Source organism: Nycticebus coucang, chromosome 9, assembly GCF_027406575.1.
Source record: "Nycticebus coucang isolate mNycCou1 chromosome 9, mNycCou1.pri, whole genome shotgun sequence".
NCBI lineage: Eukaryota > Metazoa > Chordata > Mammalia > Primates > Lorisidae > Nycticebus > Nycticebus coucang.
This window is the reverse complement of record NC_069788.1, coordinates 75036044-75057837: the sequence shown is the minus strand read 5'-3', so window position 1 is coordinate 75057837 and position 21794 is coordinate 75036044. Positions and strand designations below refer to the sequence as shown.

Sequence of the window (21794 nt, the reverse complement as noted above, 5' to 3'; positions counted from 1 at the left end):
GACTGTGAACAAGCCTGATTACTATGCGATCACTGAAAACGTTGCTCATATCATTGATAAATGAATGTGGTTCAACTATGAATGTTGATTGATATTTCATTTTTATTCATGAGTAAAACAGAAGTGAAGCAACTCATAGGTAAGCTGGAACTTCACCTGTCCATCAATAACATGGGCCATTTCTCTGCTGAATCAGAGATAATAGTTAATTGTTTTTGAACACTGGAAGATAATAGTTTTTAAATACTGGAAGAATATTTCCTCAAGTTTGTATGCTCTTCACGATGTAATGGACTCAGCCGCAATACTTTAAAGTTTAATCTGCATTATTATCATTTTCTTCACCACTTTCTTAAGTCTAGACCAAGAGTCAGCAAACTACGGCCCTCGAGCCAAATCTAGCCTGCAATCTGGTTTTGTAATATAATCTGGAACAAAGCCATGTTCATCCATTTATGTGTTATCCATGGCTGGTTCTGAGCAACAGTGACAGAGTTGGGTAGTTGCAACAGAGACTGAGTGTCCCACACAGCCTAAGATATTTACTATCAGGTCCTTTATAGAAAATGTTTGCAGACCCCTGGTCCAGACAATCAACAAACTCACAAATCAAGCTCTGATTAGTAGTGTGTGCTGATTTTCAAAGTGTAAATACTCCCACCATGACCAATTTGAAGCCACCAGCATGTCCTCAGAGAATGCAGAGTCACATTCATAACACACAGTTATACAGCAGCACGTCCACCCTCCAGAGGGAATAGATGTAAATAACTTCAAGAACATATAGATGATGGTAAGCTGTAGAAAAATAGTTAGGAAGCCATGAGTTTTGACTATTTGCTTTTAATATAATTAATCTAATTATGAAGTCTTGTAATTTAAATTTTAATCACAGCTATGTTTAACAGCCAGCTCATGAAATTCCTGGAAATTTCACAGTTGGTTCCTGTAACCTGATACAGCCAGCTCCAGCCTATTGCTGGCTACCGTGTGCTGTCAATGTGTGAAAAAACAAGTCCAAAAGGGCGTGGCTGTGTATATCCACATAAGCCTCTATATGCACAGAGTATGTCCAGAATCTGCATAAGAAATTAGAACAGCCGTGGTTTCAGCAGCGGGAAGTCAAGGGTCTGGGAGTTGGAGTTGAGGTGTATGGAGATTAATTTTTTACTAGATATTCTTTTGTATAGAATATAATGTGCATGATTTTTTAAAAATCATATATCTGTATTACCCTGAAGCCCCAATGAATATTCTGTAAGCAAGCTATTTAATGCTTTTTCCTAAGTCTCCCTCTCACCCGCAGTGTCTCAGCAATGCTGGAACAGTGGGCTGGCATGGTCCCTCGGGCCTGATGTGGGTACAGCAGGGCACACCTCCCAAGGCAGCCGGCCCCTGGAGACAAGGAGCTGTGGAGTCTGGACAACAGCCCAGTGAACTAGCAGTCCTCCCAGACAAACATGCTGGACTGAACGCAACCTCGGTATTCTGGCCCCATCACCCTGCCTTGCTTTCTATTTCTTCCTCATTCTCTGTTTATTCATTTTTCCTGGAAAAATTAACTCAGCTTTTCCTCTTAACCAATTTCTCTGGCATTTTGAAGGGCAGACCGCAGCAGCCTGCCTGCTAGTTCCTCTCCAGAATCCAAGCCTTCCTGATGACACTTACCCCAATACTCCCATGTCCTGGGGCTGCTCCTGCAAAGCCAACTACACATCCAAGTGTGTGTTTAATAGGTCAGATTTGCTCAGTGGTGACACACAGCCCTGTAGTGTGCCAATGCTCTTCCTTCAAGTTCCTGATAGGATAGTTCCTTGAAGTTTCTCAAGCCCCAACTTCCAGTCCAGATGAGATTCAGGGGTATCTTAGGTATGGTTCCCCTGAAGCAGACACAAATTAGTATAAAGGGATTTATGAGGATGTGCTCCCAGAAAATGTTGGCAGGAGAATGGGAAAGTTGAATAGGAAAAAGAAGGAAACCAAGTGAGGCTGCAGTGTTTATCGTCCCAGTTTTCTGCCACCACACATCAAACACCCCAGTGTGTGGTGTAAATCAACTTCCATTCTTAGTACTTCCATAGATTCTTTGGGTCAGGAATTTGAACAAGGCAATAAAGACAGCTTGTTTGTGTTCCACTGTGTCTGGGGCCTCAGCTAGAAAGACTCAAGGACAGGGTGGCTTAATAACTGGGGCCAAAACCATCTGGAAGCTTCTTCACACATATAGCTCTGGAGCTGGGATGGCCTGAAGCTGCAACTGTTGACCAGGGGGCCTGAATGGTGGTCTTGAATGTGGCTAGGGCTTTTCATATCATGGCTTTTGGGTTCCAAGAACAAGTGTTCCAAGAGGCAGTGTCTGAGGGAAGAAGAGTTCCAAGAGAGCAAAGCAGAAGCTATAAGACCTTTTCCAACCTGGCTTCAGAAGTCAGCAGTGATGTTCTGTGGGTTCAGCAGCATTCTGCTGGTTACAATCAATCACTAAGATCAGGCCAGATTCAGGGGAGGCCTATGGCAAGATGACACTGCAGAAGGGTGTGTCTGATGGGAGCCACCCCTGTGGCCATCTTTGAAAGTACTACTTGCAACATCAACAAAGTTCCATGCAGGTATCTTTAGCCGAGCACACGTGGGGAGCTCTGGATAGTATAAATGTATCTCAGAGTTGTTCTAGTTAAGGATAAAGGAGCAGGACCATTTGCCTCCACACACCCATCTGTCATTGGCCACAGGCTGCCTCTGAGAGGACATAAGTTTCCAGGCATTACTGCCTTGCCCACATGCAAGCAAAGCCAGCCTGAGAAATCTTGTGCTGGCTCAGGGGATTGAAAGCAGCACGGAAGTAGTACATGTAAGTAGAAAGGAATCTCAGGTGATATGGGCAAAGAGCACTGATAAGGTCAGCTATAGGGGAGACAGAGAACTTTAATCAACAGAACTGTCCAGCAGCTCCATCTGGCTGGGCCATAGACATGTAAAAGTTATCATCACCACCTACTGCCGTCAGGACTGAGATCTTTGTCTGTACCTACCAGTTAGGAGGCCATGTGGAGTGATGGCTGTGCCTGGTCCCTTTATGACTCCTGAGTAGCCTTTTCTGTAAAATAGATAATAAGAGGGCCTGCTGCACAGGGTAGTGGTGAAGATTAAATGAAGTTATGCATGAGAGCCTCTCATGGAAAGTGTTCTATATGTTAGCAATGGTCATAGTTGTTATTTTGATAAAGGCACAAAGTAAGGATATAGCCACTTAGCTAAGAGTAGAGTAAGGGACAGATCAGGGGGACTTCATGGAAGAGCTGACATTGTAAGCTGGGGTATGATGCCACAGCAAGGCTTTGCTCCTCAGAGTTTTTGTGAGTTCTCTAGGCTTCCCCTAGGGCACTGGACATGGCACTTGGGAGGCCACCAGCCTGACAGGTGGCCGCTACTCTGCAGCCACCATCTGCACACTCAGCTGGACACTTGGGGCAATCCAACAACACCCCTGTGTTTTTCTAGGCAATCTCCTTCTTAAAGATCACTACCTGCTCTCCAGGTCTCATTCATTTCTTGGCTATTGTGAAACAGATTTCCTTCTATTTCTCTGGTCACACTTTTTGTTTATAGTTCACATATCCAAAAGACATGTAGTAGGTCTGTGTATATAATACAGCTTTTAAAAAAATAGGAAAATTAATACTCTTGTGCTTGTTACTCAAATTAAAAATAAATCAAACATCAATATCTTTGAGGCTTCTGTGTTCCCCTGGCAAGTTGTATCCCCTCTTTCCACCCAAGGGGTTACTGGTACCCTGAATTTATGTTTATCTTTTCCTTGCTGTTTCTCTATTGTATTGTATTTGTTACATATTGTTGCATAACACATTTTCTAAAAATTAGCAGCTTAAAACAATAAACACTATTTCACAGATTCTGTGGTCAGAATTTTGGCAGCAGTTTTGTTGGGTGATTCTGGTTCCAGATTGTTCATGAGGTTGCAATCGAGACGTCAGCTGGAGTTTCCGTCATCTGAAGGTTTAATTGGGGCACATTTCCAAGAGGGCATGCTCACATGGTTGTTGGCAGACTCAGGTCCTGGCAATAGAGACCTCTCCATTGGGTTAGGTGAGCACCCTCAGAACATGGTACTTTCCTGTAGCACAGGTGATCTGAGAGAGAACAAGGAGGAAGCCACACTGTCCCTGAAGACCTGTCTCAGAAGTCACACATCGTCACATGCTCTTTTCTATTCATTAGACGTGAGTCATTAAATCCAGCCCATACTCAAGGGGAAGGGAATAAAGCTCCATCTTTTAAAAGGAGTGTAAGAATGTAAAACATTTTAAAACATGTGTATGTGTGTATCCCCGAATTGTATCTATCTATTAGCTATGGATATATTTAATCTTTACCTAAATGGAATCACACTGTAAGTGTTCTGTGACCTGCAAGATAACCTGTTAACTTGCTAAGTTTGTGAGATCCATTCGTGTTGGCATATTACATTAATTTGCTCCAGCCGCCATAACCAAGAACCACACAGTGGGGGACTTAAACAACAAAAATGTATGTTCTCATAGTTCTGGAAGCTAAAAGTCTAAGACTGGGGGCCAGGCACGATGGCTCACACCTGATAATCCTAGCACTCTGGGAGGTAGAGGCAGGTGGATTGCTTGAACTCAGAGGTTCAAGACCAGTGAGACCCTGTCTCTAAAAATAGCCGAGGATTTTGGCAGGCACCTGTAGTCCCAGCTACTTGGGAGACTGAGGGTAGAGAATTGCTTAAGCCCAAGAGTTGGAGGTTGCTGTGAGCTATGACGCTGTTGTGCCCAGATCTCGAAATCCCCCACAAAGACCACCAAGGAGCCGAGTCTGATGCAAAAGCAAAAGAGCCTTTTATTGCAAGCTTGAGCTTGGGCTCCCAGGGGCTCTGCTGCAACAGATCTGAGCCAGGAGCCCCAAGCTCTGGAACAGGGGATTTTTATAATGTGCTGCAGCAAGCGGGGCATATACAACTTGATCCAGAGGGCAGTACCTTATTGGGGGTAGCTGTCTCATGATTTCGGGGAATTGCCTGAGCTTACTGGAAAGTGAAACTTATAAAACAAAATGGCAGGGGAATCGGAACTTAATACCTAATATACCAATATTCCAGCCTAAGAATGCGTTGGTCTGGTTCTCTCAACACCATAGTGCTATACTGAAGGCAACAAGGTGAAACTCTGTCTCAAAAATAAATAAATAAATAAAAATAAAAGTCCAAGACTGAAGTGTCAACAGGTTTAGTTTCTTCTGAGGCCTGTCTCCTTGGCATGTAGATGGCTGTCCTCTCCCTGTGTCCTCACATGACCTTCGCCCTAGTGTGTATGTTCTTGTCCCTTCTGACAAGGTCACCAGTCATAATGGAGTGAGGCCCACCCTAAAGACCTCCCTCTAACTCAATCACCTGTTTAAAGAATCAATCTCCAAATACAGTTACATTCTGGGTCTTGGGGGGCTTAGAACACCAACATATAAATTTGAAGGGACACAATTCAACCAACGTGTTTAATTGTAACTTGTAGATTTTCACTGCTCTTGAGTGTTCCACTGTGTGAATAGACAAAAGCATATTACTCTATTCTACTAGCAAGGAATATTTTGGCTAGTTCCAGTTTTTTGTTATCATAAACGACATGCCACATGCCTCCTGGTATCCTAAACATGTGGGAGGGACATATGCATCATCATATTTACTGTTAATATTGAATTTTTTTTACAACTTGGTTACACTAATTTACACTTCCACCAGCACTGTATCAGAGTTGCCACTGCTCCATATTCCCCCCAATATTTGGTATGGTCAGACTTTTTTTTATTATTATTAAATCATAGCTGTGTACATTAATGTATGGGGCACCATACATTGGATTTATAGACCGTTGGACACATTTTCATCACACTGGTAAACACAGCCTTCCTGGCATTTTCTTAGTTATTGTGTTAAGACATTTACATTCTACATTTACTAAGTTTCACATATACCCTTGTAAGATGCATAGCAGTTGTAATCCCACCAATCACCCTCCCACCTCCATCCCCTCCTGTTCCACCTTGCCCCTATTCTTAGGTTATAACTGGGTTATAGCTTTCATGTGAAAGCCATAAATTAGTTTCATAGTAGGGCTGAGTACATTGGGTACTTTTTCTTCCATTCTTGAGATACTTTACTAAGAATATGTTCCAGCTCCATCCATGTAAACATCAAAGAGGTAAAGTCTCCATCTTTCTTTAAGGCTGCATAATAGTCCATGAGGTACATATACCACAATTTATTAATCCATTCGTGGATTGATGGGCACTTGGGCTTTTTCCATGACTTAGCAATTATGAATTGGGCTGCAATAAACATTCTGGTACAAATATCTTTGTTATGATGTGATTTTTGGTCTTCTGGGTATAGGCCTAGTAGAAGAATTATAGGATTGGCAGATCTATTTTTAGATCTCTAAGTGTTCTCCAAACATCGTTCCAGAAGGAATGTATTAATTTGCGTTCCCACCAGCAGTGTAGAAGTGTTCCCTTTTCTCCACATCCACGCCAACATCTCTGGTCTTGGGATTTTGTGATATGGACTAATCTTACTGGAGTTAGATGATATCTCAAAGTAATTTTGATTTGCATTTCTCTGATGATTAAAGATGATGAGCATTTTTTCATATGTCTGTAGGTCACGCATCTGTCTCAGAGAACTTTCTCTTCAAGTCCCTCGCCCAGCCTGAGATGGGATCACTTGTTCTTTTCTTGCTTATACGTTTGAGTTCTCTGTGGATTCTGGTTATTAAACCTTTGTCAGAGACATAACCTGCAAATATATTCTCCTATTCTGATGGCTGTTTGCTTGCTTTACTTACTGTGTTCTTGGCTGTGCAGAAGCTTTTTAGCTTGATCAGGTCCCAGTGTGTATTTTGGAAGCTGCTTCAATTGCCTGAGGGGTCCTCTTCATAAAATACTCACCCAGACCGATTTCTTCAAGGGTTTTCCCTGCACTCTCTTCTAGTATTTTTATAGTTTCATGTCTTAAGTTTAAATCTTTTATCCAGTGAGAGTCCATCTTAGTTAATGGTGAAAGGTGTGGGTCCAGTTTCAGTCTTCTACAGTTGCCAGCCAGTTCACCCAGCACCATTTGTTAAATAGGGAATCTTTTCCCCATTGAATGTTTTAATTGGCTTGTCAAAGATCAAATAACGGTAAGTAGCTGGATTCATCTCTTGGTTCTCTATTCTGTTCCAGACATCTACTTCTCTGTTTTTGTGCCAGTACCATGCTGTTTTGATCACTATCGATTTATAGTATAGTCTGAGGTCTGGTAGCGTGATTCCTCCTGCTTTGTTTTTATTTCTGAGTAATGTCTTGGCTATTTGAGGTTTTTTCTGATTACATACAAAATGAAGTATTATTTTTTCAATATCTTTAAAGTATGACAGTGGAGCTTTAATAGGGATTGCATTAAAATTGTATATTGCTTTGGGTAGTAGGGACATTTTAACAATGTTGATTCTTCCCAGTCATGAGCATGGTATGTTTTTCCATTTGTTAACATTTTCAGCTATTTCTTTTCTTAGAGTTTCATAGTTCTCTTTATAGAGATCTTTCACATCCTTTGTTAGATAAACTCCCAAATATTTCATCTTCTTTGGCACTACTGTGAATGGGATAGAGTCCTTAACTGTTTTTTCAGCTTGACTATTGTTGGTATATATAAAGGCTATCGATTTATGAATGTTGATTTTGTAACCTGAGACCCTGCTCTATTCCTTGATCACTTCTAAGAGTTTTGTAGTAGAGTCCCCTAGTGTTTTCCAGATATACAATCATATCATCTGTGAAGAGCAAAAGTTTGATCTCTTCTGACCCTATATGGATAAACTTGATTGCCTTTTCTTCCCTAATTGTGGTGGCTAAAACTTCCATTACAATGTTAAAGAGCAATGGCGACAATGGGCAGCCTTGTATGGTTCCTGATCTGAGTGGAAATGATTTCAATTTAACACCATTCAATACAATATTGGCTGTGGGTTTGCTCTAGATGGCCTCCATCAGTTTGAGAAAGGTCCTTTCTATACCAATTTTCTTAAGCGTTCTGATCATGAAGGGATGCTGGATATTATCAAAAGCTTTTTCTGCATCAATTGAGAGAATCATATGTTCTTTGTTTTTTAATTTGTTTATGTGTTGAATTATACTTATAAATTTACATATATTGAACCAGCCTTGAGACCCTGGGATAAAACCAACTTGGTCATGATGTATAATTTGTTTGATGTATTGCTGGATTCTCTTTGTTAGGATCTTGTTGAATATTTTTGCATCTATATTCATTAGTAATATTGCTCTATAATTTTATTTTCTTGTTCCATCTTTTCCTGGTTTGGGGATCAGGGTGATGTTTGCTTCATAGAACGTGTTGAGTAGTCTTCCTTCTTTTTCTACCTTTTGGAACAGGTTGAGTAATATAGGTACTAATTCCTCTTTAAAGGTTTGGTAGAATTCTGATGTGAAGTCATCTAGTCCCGGGCTTTTCTTTTTAGGGATTTTTGTATGATTGATGCTATTTCAGAACTTGATATAGGCCTGTTCAGCATTTCCACTTGATTCTGGCTAAGTCTTGGAAGGTGACGTGCTTCCAAGTATTGGTCAATTTCCATAAGATTTTCATATTTCTGAGAATACAGTTTCTTGTAAGATTCATTAAGGATTTTTTGAATTTCTGAGGAGTCTGTTGTTATTTCGTCTTTGTTATTTCTGATTGATGAGATTAGAGATTTTACTTTTTTTCGTGTATAGGTTAGCCAAAGGTTCATATATTTTATTGAACTTTTCAAAAACCAACTTTTTCATTTATTGATCTGTTGTATAATTCTTTTGTTTTCAATTTCATTTAATTCTTCTCTAATTTTGGTTATTTCTTTTCTTCTACTGGGTTTAGGGTTGGAATGTTATTCCTTTTCCAGTTGCTTGAGATGTCCCATTAAGTTGTTAACTTCCTCTCTTTCCATTCTCTTCAGGAAGGCTTGCAGTGTTATAAATTTCCCTCTTAGAACTGCCTTTGCGGTATCCCAGAGGTTCTGATAATTAGTGTCTTGTCATTTTGTTCCAAAAATTTGGCAATTTCCTTCTTAATCTCATCTCTGACCCAGCTATCATTCAGCATAAGGTTATTTAACTTTCACATGTTTGTATGAGTATGCAGATTCCTGTTGTTACTGAGTTCAACTTTTATTCCATGGTGGTCCAAGAAGATGCAAGGAATAATTTCTATTCCTTTAAATTTACTGAGGTTAGACTTGTGACCTAAGATGTAATCGATTTTGGAGTATGTTCCATGGGCTGATGAGAAGTATGTGTATTCAGTTTTGTTGGGACGAAATGTTCTGTAGATGTCTGCTAAATCCAAATGTTGGATGGTTAGGTTTAAGTCTAAAATTTCTTTGCTCAGCTTCTTATTGGAGGATTGATCCAACACTGCCAAAGGAGTGTTACAATCTCCAACTATTATGGAGCTGGAGGAAATCAAGTTGCTTATGTGTGTTAGAGTTTCTCTTATAAATTGAGGTGCATTCTGGTTGGGTGCATAGATATTAATAATTGAGATCTCATCATATTGAGTATTACCCTTAACAAATATGAAGTGACCATTGTTATCCTTCCTTACATTTGTTGGTTTAAAGCCTATTGTATCTGCAAATAGAATTGCAACACCTGCTTTTTTCTGATTACCATTTGCTTGAAATATGAATGACCATCCTTTCACCCTTAGTCTATATTTGTCTTTTAAGGTAAGATGTGACTCTTGTATACAGCAAATATCTGGCCTGAGTTTTTGTATCCAGTCAGCTAACCTGTGCCTCCTTAGAGGACAGTTTAAGCTGTTCACATTAATGGACAACATTGATAAGTTGGTAAAATTTTGGGTATCGAGTTTTTTGAAAGTCCAGTGGAGATTTTTAATCCTTTCACCACTGTGGAAGTTGGAGTTTGATCAAAAGTTTCTGAGTGAGTTTACTTTTGTGGTAGAGGATTGGGCTGGTCATTATGGAGGATAGGTCTAACAATATCCTGAAGAGCTGGTTTGGTTTTGGCAAATTTCTTCAACATATGAATGTCATTAAAGTATTTAATTTCTCCATCATAAATGAAACTCAGTTTAGCTGGATACAAGATCTGGGGTTGAAAGTTATTTTGCTTTAGGAGATTAAAAGTCGATGACCACCCTCTTCTGGCTTTAAAAGTTTCAGCAGAGAGGTCTGCAGTCATTCTAATATTATTCCCTTTGTAGGTAATGAATTTCCTACATCTGGCTGCTTTCAAAATTTTCTCCTTCATATTAACTTTAGTGAAGTTAATTATGATATGCCTGGGGGATGTCTTATTTGGATTGAGTTGTCCCAGGGTTCTGAAACTATCTGCTACCTAAATTTCAGAATCTTTTGGCATGTCTGGAAAATTCTCTTTCATAATTTCATGGAGAAGGGCCTCTGTGCCTTGTGAGGCCACTTCATAACTTTCAGGGATTCCAATGAGGCGAATATTAGCCTTCTTTGAATTATCCCAGAGCTCTCTGAGAGAATGGTCCATTTTTGCTCTCCATTTCTCTTGCTCTTTGAGAGTTTGGGAGCGTTCAAAGGTTTTGTCTTCAATGTCAGAAATCCTTTCTTCTGCTTGCTCCACTCTGTTACTGAGGGATTCTACTGTATTTTTCAGACCTTTGAGGGCTGAAAATTCTTAAGTGTGTCAAAATCTTTGGTAGTTTTGCCTTTAAATTCATTAAATTCTTGAGACAACTTTCGAATTTCTCCTCGAATTTCTAATTCTGACATTGAATTGCTGCTCGAATTTCTAATTCCAAATTTTCCTCCATTTTATTAATCTTGTTTGCAATCCAAATTCTGAATTTGATTTCTGACATCTTGGCCAGCTGTTAAAGAATGGGATCTTCAGTTACATCTGCCATATCTTTCCTTGGGGGGGTTGATCTATTCTGGTTATTCATGTTACCAGACTTTTTCCACTGATTCCACCCCATGATTGTTTTACACCATTTGATTTTTCCCCTGGAGGTTTGTCAAGGACCCGTGCAGTGCTATGGCCTGAGAAACTGGGGACCTGTTTGGTGTGGTGGGGCTAAGTGGTTCTGTCATGTTTTCACCTGGTCTCTGTCCGACCCTAGTGAAACAGTTACTCTGGGTTGAAGTCTCAGCTGTGAGGAAATACCAGCAATTAAGTCACTCCCCCCCACCCCCCGCCCAGGCAAGAATTGGAAAAGGAAAATCAAACCTTCCTACAACCACACACCCAGGGCACCACCTGAATAGTCCTCGGGTGATTGGCTCAGTTCAAAAGGTCCAAATCAATTGTCTCAGTCAGCACCTATCTCAGGTGGGAGAGTTTAAAAGATCTCTGGCAACTGGATCGCAGGGGTCTGGTGACTACTCTGATATGGCTTGTTCCAGGGCTCCATAGAGTTAGGAGGAGCCACCCAGCAAATAGATCAGTCTGGGAAGATTGTTGCCTCCTTCCCCACCTTGCACCTCTGTCACACCCAGTCACTGATAGTCCCACAGGGCTTTGATCCAGTTGCCTGTAGTGAACAGATACTCCAGGGATTTGCACCTGCCTGAATCACAAGGAAATCTATTTCTGCTCACCCAGGCCACTGCACTCTGCCTCTATCTAGCAGTCAGAGGTGAGGCCTGACAACCTCGGACGCTTGATGGAGGCTGGGGGGTGTTCACTCAGTTCCAGCCCTGCCCCTGATTGATATTACTGACACAACAGAACAGAACAACTTTCTGTCCCTGCTAAATTCCCCTGCAGAAGAGAAGCTGTTTTGAGTTCCCAGAGCCTGCGCCTCAGGCCCTGTCTTTGCTCTTGCAGGTTTGTATTCATTTACCATTTACCTGTCAGTTCTAGCCTCCTGTCTTCCTTTGTCTATAGGCTGACGATCCCCTGAGGGCCGGGTGCATATTAGGCTCAGTAAAGTGGTCCTCTGGGTCAGCTCTGCTCTGGGAAGTTCCCGGCTCTTTGCGTGCGTTTCTAGTCCCTGCACTCCACCCAGGCCAGTACCACCTCAGGCAAACCCTGTACACACGGGGCCTGTGTTTATGTCCCAGATCTGTTCTGTGGTGGTTGCCACCTGAGTAGATGCCTGGCCTCCTCTGGTTGCCCAGGTAGACAGGGGTGTGGCTTCAGAATATCCAGAAGTGAGCCCTATTGTTGCTAAAAGACGGCTGCTGCTCTGTGCCTCAGGGCACCGCCGCTCTGGTGTGGGTCCCTCTCAGCCGACCGTCCTGTCCTCACTCCCATGCCCCAGAGTCAGCACTGACCAGCTGCAGCTTAGGCCCCATCCACACCCCTCGAGAAATCACCCAAGAATCTGGACTCCTGGGGGACAGGCCTCCAGACCTCAGAGTGAGAGTGGAGGGGAGTGCTGGGAGCTCAGAGTTGCAGGTAAAGAATATATACAGTTTTACGCCTGGCAGGAGAACGCTGTGGCACCCTAGTAGGGGAGGTAGGTCCAGTTTTTAGAGGGTCTCGCCCCTGAAGTGTAGTGGGAGGACCTTTGAACTCTCCTTGTTTGTTTGTGGGGCACTCCAAGCCATTCTCATGGGGAAGGAGACTCCCTTCCACTTGGTGATGGATTTCGTACCTTTCGTTTGTATCTTTGGGGTCGCAGCTTGCTTCAGCAGGGTTGATGTGCATTCTTCAACCTTCTCTCTTGGTGCAGCTCTAATCCACCAGGTTACTTGCTAAATTTCTGTCCTTTAACTCTCCTTCTGGATGGGAGCCTCTGTGGAAAGCTGGCTTCAGTCAGCCATCTTGTCTCCACCCTGGTCAGACTTTTTAATGTTGCTAACCTCATGGATTCAAAATAATATCTCTTTTGTGGTTTTAATTAGCACTTCCCAGATTACTAGCAAGGTAAAGAATATTTTCATTTGTTTATAAAGTGCTTTTTCATTTCCCCTGCCTCATTTCCCACTGGGTGTGGTGGCTCACACCTATAATCCTAGCACTCTGGGAGGCCTAGGTGGGTGGATTGCTTGAGCTCACGAGTTTGAGATCAGCAAGAGTGAGACCCTGGCTCTACTAAAAATAGAAAAACTAGCAGGTGTTGTGGTGGGTGCCTATAATCTCAGCTACTCAGGAGGCTGAGGCAAGAGGATTTCTTGAGCCTAGGAGTTTGAGGTTGCTGTGAGCTATGATGACACCATGGCACTCTAGCCCAGAGCAACAGAGTGAGACTCTGTCTCAAAAATAATAATAATAATAATAATTTTCCTTTGGATTGTTTACTTTCTCCTTATCAATCTATCAAAGTTCTTCACATAGGGGTGTTGTAAATATTTTCCACCAGCCGTGGCTTGTCTTTTACTGTCTATTGCCGATTCTTGTCAGTCTTGGCTCCTGTTCTCTCACCCATCCCTTGTTTGTGTTCCTCTTAGGTCCTATTCTCTGTTTGTTCTTCATACCATCCCGAGTCGATCAGTCCAAAAAATAAACTTTTTGCTGCATCTGCTCCCAATTCCTAAGTCTGTATCTTCAAAACACCTCTTAAAGATCACTGACCTCCCCATCCTCTCTCTAACCTGTGTACTTTTGCACATGCTCAGCACCACTAGGGGACTGTCATTCCCCATCCCCACCCCTGCTGCCCCACATACTTTGTACAGGTAACTCCTACTAACCTTCAAGTCTCAAGTCTCAGCTTAAGGGACCTCTTCTCACTGCTCTCCCACAGCCCCCTATGCTGCTGCATCTTGGCACTTAGCTCACAGTAGCCTAACAATCTCTTTCCTGGGTTGTTTCCCACATCCCCATGACATTGTACCTAGCAGCATGTCTGGACAGAGCTGACATGCAATAAATCCTTGATGAATGAATGAATAACTTTTCATGGGTTAAAAATTAGGCCTACCCATAAAACTAACATATGAGTGTGCGAATCATTTATAATATTAAACATGTATGGAAATTCTACACATGAATCATCAAAATATGTTAAAATAACCTCTGAACGCTGATCCCAAAATTAAGTGCATCATAAGTATGCAAAGCAATAAGCAATAGTTAAGTTTCATCAACAGCTTTCATTTGGCCAAAACCACAGCCTTCTGGAGGGAAAATACAGACAGAAGGCCCTGGAGTCCCCTAAGGGTTCCATCCCGCTCTCCCCAACCTGGCCCAGGCATACTGCATTTCCTCCAGAGAGTACAAGGAACCCGGAAGAACTGCCTAACCTGGTTGCTGGGAAGCTGGAGGCTCTTGACACACCCAAGGACAAACTAAACAAATTATAGGAATGACGGTACTACTTGGCAATGATTCAGTGGCATGCTTTTCCTGAAGTCATTTGTTTGGCATTGCTACGTGTCTACCCAAAGTCAGAAACAACAGCTTCACCCTGAATGAATAGCTGTAGAAGCAAAAGAAAAAAAAAAAAGATTGGCACAGGGATATTTTAACAAACAACCTGAACTCTTCTTTTGACTTCATTTTCTGGTCAAAAAAGTTAAGCACATTTACTATTTGGGTTTTCTTTTTCCTCTGAGATGAATTTTTCCAAGAAACCTTCTCTTAACTGGGTGTCAATCAGTAACTTCGGAGTTCCTGTAGCCCAAGGTTTCTGAACCTCAGCATTATTAACATTTCAAGCCAGATAATTCTTTGCTGTGAGAGCCTGTCCTATGAGCTGTAGGATAGTTATCAGCATCCCTGGGCTCTACCCAGTACATGCTAGTAGCACTCCCTAAGTTGTACCAACCCAAAATATCTCCAGATGGTATCTCTGGGATTTAGTGTCTAGAAAGATCTTTTGATTTTCTACCAGTGGTTATAATCATCTCGGCTCTAACCCCCTTTTCAAATAGGAGGCTAATAAATAAATATAGGCAGACTTCAGAGATATTGTGAGTTCAGTTCCAGACCACCACAATAAAACAAGTATCTCAATAAAGTGAGTCACACAAATTCCTTCCAATGCACATAAAAGTTATATTCATACTTTGTGGTACTCTATCAGGTATGCAATTGCAGTATGTCTAAAAAACAATGTTAATGCCCTAGTTTAAAAATACTTTATTGCTAAAATATGCTAATAATTGTCTGAGCCCTTAGTAAATCATTCTTTTTGCTGGTGGAGGGTCTTACCATGATGTTGCTGCTTACCAATCAGACTGGTAATTGCTGAAGTTGGGGAGGCTGTGGAAATTTCTTAAAATGAGACAACAGTGAAGTTTGCTGCATAAATTGGTTCTTTCATAAAATGTTTTTCTTTACTATGCAGTGCTATTTGATAGTATTTTACTCACAGTAGAACCTTTTTCAAAATTAGAATCAGTCCTCTCAAACTCAGCCACTTTTTTAACAACAAAGTTTATGTAATATTCTAAATACATTGTTGTCATTTCAACAATACTCACAGCATCTTTGCTAGAAGTAAATTTCCATCTCAAGAAACCACATTCTTTGCTCATCCATATGAAGCAACTCCTCATTCCTAAAAGTTTTATCATGAGACTTTAGAAATTCAGTCACATCTTCAGGCTCCACTTCTAATTCTGGTTCTCTTACTATTTCTACCTCATCTGCCATTACTTCTTCTGCTGAAGTCTTGAACCCCCAAAGCTGTCCATGAGGGTTGGAATCCACTTCTTCCACATTCCTGTTCATGTTGATATTTTGATCTCCTTCCATGACTCACAAATTTTCTTAATGGCATCTAGAACAGGAATCCTTTCCAGAAGGTTTTCAATTTTCTTTGCGCAGATCCATCAGAAGAATCACTATCTATGGTAACTACAGCTTTATGAAATGTTCTTCTTAAATAATGAGTCTTGAGAGTCAAAATTATTCTGACCCATGGGCTGCAGAATGGCTGCTGTGTTAACAGGCAAGAAAACAACATTCTTTGAATATCTCCATCAGAGCTGTTGGTGACCAGATGCATTGTCAATAAGCAGTAATATTGTGAAAGATTTTTTCTGAGCAATAGTTCTCAACAGTGGGCCTTAAGTATTCAGTAAAGAATACTATAAAAAGCTGTGCTGTCATCCAGGCTTTGTTATTCCACTTATACAACACTGGCAGAGTGAGGTTAGCCTAATTCCTAAGTGTCCTAGCGTTTTTGAAATGGCTTCAACATAAAATCAACAGCCACATTAGCCCCTAATAAGAGAATCAGCCTTGTCCTTGGAAGCTTTAAAGCCAGGCATTGACTTCTCCTCTCTAGCTACAAAATTTCTAGATGGCATCTTCTTCCAATATAAGGCTGTTTTGTCTACACTGAAAATCTATTGTTTAGTTAGGCCCCCTTTACCAATGATCTTAGCTAGATCTTCTGGATAACTTGCTGCAGCTTCCACATCAGCATTTACTGTCTCACCTTGCAACTTTATGTTATAGAGATGTCTTCTTGCCTTAAACCTTACGAACCAGCCTCTGCTAGCTTTTCTTCTGTAGCTTCCTCACCTCTCTCAGCCTTCACAGAATTGAAGAGAGTTAAAGTCTTGCTCTGGATTAGGCTTTAGCTTAAGGGAATGTTATAATTGGCTGGATCTTCTATTCAGACCACCCAAACATTTTTCGTATCAGCAATAAGGCTGTTCCACTTTCTAGTCATTTGTGTGTTCATGGGAGTAGCATTTTTAATTAATTTCCTTCAAGAGCTTTTCCTCTGGATTCACATCGTCACTAATCTGGGCAAGAGGCCTGGCTTGCAGCCTATCTCAGCTTCCTCACTAAGCGTAGTTGTTTCTGTCCACTCTTTCTTTCACTTGAATGCTTAGAGGCCACTGTAGGGTTGTTAATTGGCCTAATTTCAATGTTGTTGTGTTGCTGGAGCAAAGGGAGAGAGATGAGGGAACAACCCATCAGTGGAGCAGAGAGAACGCACACAAACTGAATCACCAGTTAGGTTCACCATCTTACCCAGATGTGGTTCATGCCACCCCCAAAACAATGACAATAGTAACAGCAAAAATCACTGATCACAAATCCCTATAAAAGGGATAATAATAATGGAAAAGGTTAAAATACTGTGAGGATTACCAAAACATGACACAGAAACATGAAGTAAGCACATGCTGTCAGAAAAACAGAGCCCGTGGACTTTCTTGACACGGGGTTGCTACAAACCTACACTTGGTAAGAAACAAAGTACCTACAAAGTGCAGTAAAGCAAAGCGCAATAAAATAAGATATGGCTATAAATTACTTTTAGCCCTTTCTCAGATATCCCAGGGAAAAACAATAGATAGTGATCTTTTTGTAGTTCAAAGGCGTGATGATTGAGTTTTCATGCTTACGGGTGAGATGTGCCTCCCTCAGACCTTGTTATAATGTGGCATTACCCATCTGACCTGAAAATAAATAAGTAAGTAAATAAATAGGAGGCACAAGCTCATTACACGCTGAATGTCTGGAAATGATTCTCTTATAAACCCTCCCAGGGTCCACACTTAAACATTTCACAACCTCACCCAAAACTAGGCAGTGATTTTCATAAACAGAAAGTATACATTTCTAAACTGCATATTCAAGGCCCCCTACAATCTGGGCTTAGAAACTTGGGGAGAAGGGTGCTAAATAGATGAAGAGGTTGGACATTCTCAGTGGGAGGAGTGGCACCTGCGGAGGTGTGGTGGTGAGAAGGAAAGGAAAATTCCAGGGAAGTGTGCCCTCTGAGGTTGGAGAAGGGGGCTCCCATAGTGCACAAGGATCCAACTGGACCATACACCAGGTCACATCTCCTGGGAAGCATGCCCTCATCTTCATCAACACACATGATCATGCCTGTCTCTGAATTCCCGGCAACTTGTGTTTCTATCACCTGTTATCACCGTTAATGCACACTGCTTTATATTGCTAATGATTTTTTCCTAGTAGAATATTTGCCCAATTCAAATGGTTACTTGCTAAAGGACAGTGACTCTGTCTAGAGCAAAAGTTTACGTGGAATAGATCCTTGAAAGGTACAAATTATAGCATTGATTTCTTGGAAACTGGAGACAGAGTTGCCCAAATTAAATAACCGGGTTATTATGTTCCACCTCTGGGATGAAAACGGCTGGTTAAACTTAGTTGTGAGTCACTTATGCTGATTAGCAGCATAGGACACAATATAGAGGTTTATCAGGATTTTTCAAAATTTAATTTAAAAACCACTCCACCAATTGGACCATTTAATATAATCTGGTAGTATTGGAGTATTTTTCCACGCTAAATGATTTTTTTAAGTTTTATTCCCTCCATAGAAGACAGGACCAAACAAATGGCTGCCACTGGTCACATACACATCACTGTGTTAAGCCAAACAGTAGTACTCAGTAGTACCAGATCTACTGAAGCCCATGACATTTTCCCCAGGCCTCAGTCATATTCCCACATACAAGGGTGCATTTGTCCCAACCTGGTATGTTGTTATCTTGCAACAACCTTTGGAACTGCCTCTTTTTATTCGACAAAGGCTGCTGTTAAGCAAGGAAAGCTCATTGTAAATGCAATGTTCAGGGACCTAAGCCAAGTTCATCTACTAAAGTCCTTTCATATTGTTAACAACAAAATAATTGCTGCATGTTGACATACTGTCAGCAAAGGATACAACTAAACCCACACCAGTGGAATGGGGTGGGAGCCCTGAGAGGAGACGACTCTACCCTGCATTAACAACCTCCTGGTCTGTGTTTATTCCAGCACCTTCCTTTGAACTCATTATGGTCCCTCTCCAGACAATCTCATTATCTTTAGGTGGAACAACTTCACCTAGAACTGTCTCTCTTCACAATTACGATGCCTCAAGACATTTGAGGGGGAGCCAGTCTCCCTTTAGAATACATTAGTGCCTTTTTAAAGTGAATAAATGTAATTGTTTACTTTGTCAAACAATTAACTAAAAAAACTGGCAGCCAAAGCCATGGGAAAAAAAGAATAAAGAGATTGTTTTAAGAAAAATCCTGTTGGAAACTTTGGCTGGACAATGACATTCGTTCTTTCATTCATTTCTTTTTATGCTTCATTTCTTTTCATGCTGAAAGCAGACTTAAGTCATTTTATAATTAGGGATGTGTGAACTAAAATAATGTTAAAAGAAGGGAAATGAAAGTACAGGAGACAAGATACGAAGGTGCAAAAATTCTACCAGAAAACATAGGTAAAAGGAAGCTCTCACTGAGCACAAACCTTAGCTCCAGGATGCCAAGCAATCCCGGCCCAGGGAAAGCTGACAACTCGGTATCGCGGGCTCCTCACTCTGCAGCACCTGCTCTTCACACCTTGGGTTCGCAGGGAGGGAGCATTTTAAAAACACAGATAACTGGCCTTACTCAGACATCCTGGATCAGAATCTCTAGGCGTTAGACCCACACATCTGTCTAATAAAAGGAAACGTAAGACGTCATCAAGAGAGACAACCTTTTTCTTAGCTCTGAGAGGAATTTATAAAGACCATGAGGCAATGAAATGCACAGTGTTCAGTAATGGCCAAAGAACATCTTCGGAGACAGTCGTCACATGGCTACTTCTCACCATGACTTTCAATAAAGAGTGAGGATGTGAAGCCACCCTTACAGCCTCATGGAAGAGCGTCCCACTGTGCAGATAGCCCTGTGCCCATCTGGCAGGCACCTTGGGCTTCTCCTCTCAGGCTTGTGGCGAGGATAAAACGAGTAAGGCCCTGCACATAGTAAGTGCCCCGTGAATTTAGCAATTGTTGTTAAAGATCGTTATAGCACAAAAAGGAAGCAAACCCAGAACAACCTCTGTTACGACTGTGCCTCCCTTGTCCCATCTGCAGGCACAAAGGAGGATCTCAAATGCTCCTTGAGATCCTCTTTCACTATTCTTCCCAGCTCCCACTCTGAGTAGATACTATTATTATATCCATTGCACAGATGGGAAAACCAAGGAACAGACATTCTAAATGTTGTCAATGATACGTAGCAGAACTGAGGATCTAACTCTAGGCTGATGACTCTGAATTGTATGCTCTGGATAACCAGGTTTTATACCTCTGTCAGAAGGGAAGGACTTGTTAGTGGGAGGGGGATCCATATGCTCCAGGTACTCAGAGGAGAAAGATAACCAAGTTATAGTTTTGTTATAAAAATTAAAGTCTGCGCCACATGCCATCTCATCCCAGAAAGGGCCCACCAGAGTCTTCAAAGTACCAGACTATATTCAAAGCAACTTTGAATGGGGTCAAATGCCCAACATGTGCACTAGTTTTCCTCTGACCTTGGCCTGGAAGACTTTAGGAACAGTTTGTCACCCACCCATACCTGTGATGACCGATCAGACAGCTCAATTAATCTAAAATTGAGAGGGAGGGAGGGAGGGAGGGAAGGAAGGAAGGGAGGAAGGGAGGAAGGGAAGGAAGGAAGGAAGGAAGAAAAGGAAGGAAGGAAGGAAGGGAGGGAGGGAGGGAGGGAGGGAAGGAAGGAAGGAAGGAAGGAAGGAAGGAAGGAAGGAAGGAAGGAAGGAAGGAAGGAAGGAAGGAAGGAAGGAAGGAAGGAAGGAAGGTAGGAAGGAAGGGAGGAAGGAAGGAAGGAAGGGAGGGAAGGAAGGGACAAATAGATCAGCTAATTCCTCAGAATCTGTTATCAGTGATCTTATCAACTTTCCCCCTTGTTCAGACAATGGGCTATGACATCCTTTGTTGATTTTCCCAACTGCTTTGGAAGGGGAATCTTCCTAGAATCATCTCTTTTCAAATTTCATATTCAAGTGAGTGTACAGTTGAGGAAGAAATGCAATGTACATGTGGTAACCTTGAGCCCAGACAATGAGTGTCAGTAAGCTCGCTAAGGAGGTGATGTGGTAGCACAATTTGCCACCAAGAGCAGCAGCCAGCTTCTGTGCAATAAAGCTTCTGCCAAACAGCAGCCCAAGGGGCAGGGTGTTTTTTATGTTGATACACACTATGATGTGAAGAGTTGGCTTTTGTGGCTTTTATTTACATTCACAAGAACCACTCAGTCACAGAGGAAGCATCTAGATGGAACATCTAGGATTCTAGAGACATCCTTCCTAGCAGAGACACCTTTAAGACCTTAATAAGGTGAAGTCGGTAAGCAGCATTTGAAACTGCGGGAGACACCCTGGGCAGAAACGAGGCTGCCTGGGGACGCAGGAAGCTGCTGCTCATGCAGCTGTTGACGCCAAAGCCAGCCTCGCCCCACCCCCTCCCTGCTCAGAGGAGAAACAGGAGCTCCAGGAAGAAAGGGGCAGAGGGAAAATGTGGAGAGATGGAATTTAGGAAGGGAGCTTAGGCTAGACCCCGGATGGGCCAGAAATGGGAAAGAAAGATTAAAATGGAGTACAGGATTGGTTTTAGAAATACCTTCAGGAATTATTGAAAAGCAAAGCTTGAATGCCATCTTGGGGTGTGAGATAATAGCCACAGTCCCCTTTTAAATCTCTACTTATAAATACGTTTAATTGAACTGCCTTTGACAACAATAATGTCCTCAGTAGGTTATAGGTCATGGCTGGAAAGACTAGCCGTGAAATCTCTCCTTTAAAGAGAGAGACTTTATCTCTCTCTTTTATCTAATCCTGAAATGTTTCTCCTACTAAACCCAGCCCCCACCCACACAAGGAACTCATCTCTATATGGAAAACAGATGCAAATTCTATGATGCAAGTGGTTCTTAGGTTCTTAGGGAAACCCTAGAACTAGAGACTTGATGGGTCAATGTCATCTATAAGGAAGATGTCAGAGCATTTAGGAAGAAATGCTCACCAGGAGCCATCTCAGAGCAAGTCTTGTCAAATTTTTT

The 21794-nt window shown here is 41.8% G+C and overlaps 1 non-coding gene across 1 annotated transcript; it reads left to right on the top strand.

Moving 5' to 3' along the window:
- The first annotated feature begins 17278 nt into the window (after nt 1-17278).
- LOC128595268 (small nucleolar RNA U13) lies at nt 17279-17379 on the top strand. Its single transcript, XR_008382905.1, has one exon. It is a non-coding gene; the product is annotated as a small nucleolar RNA U13 (small nucleolar RNA).
- The last annotated feature ends 4415 nt before the right edge of the window (nt 17380-21794 follow it).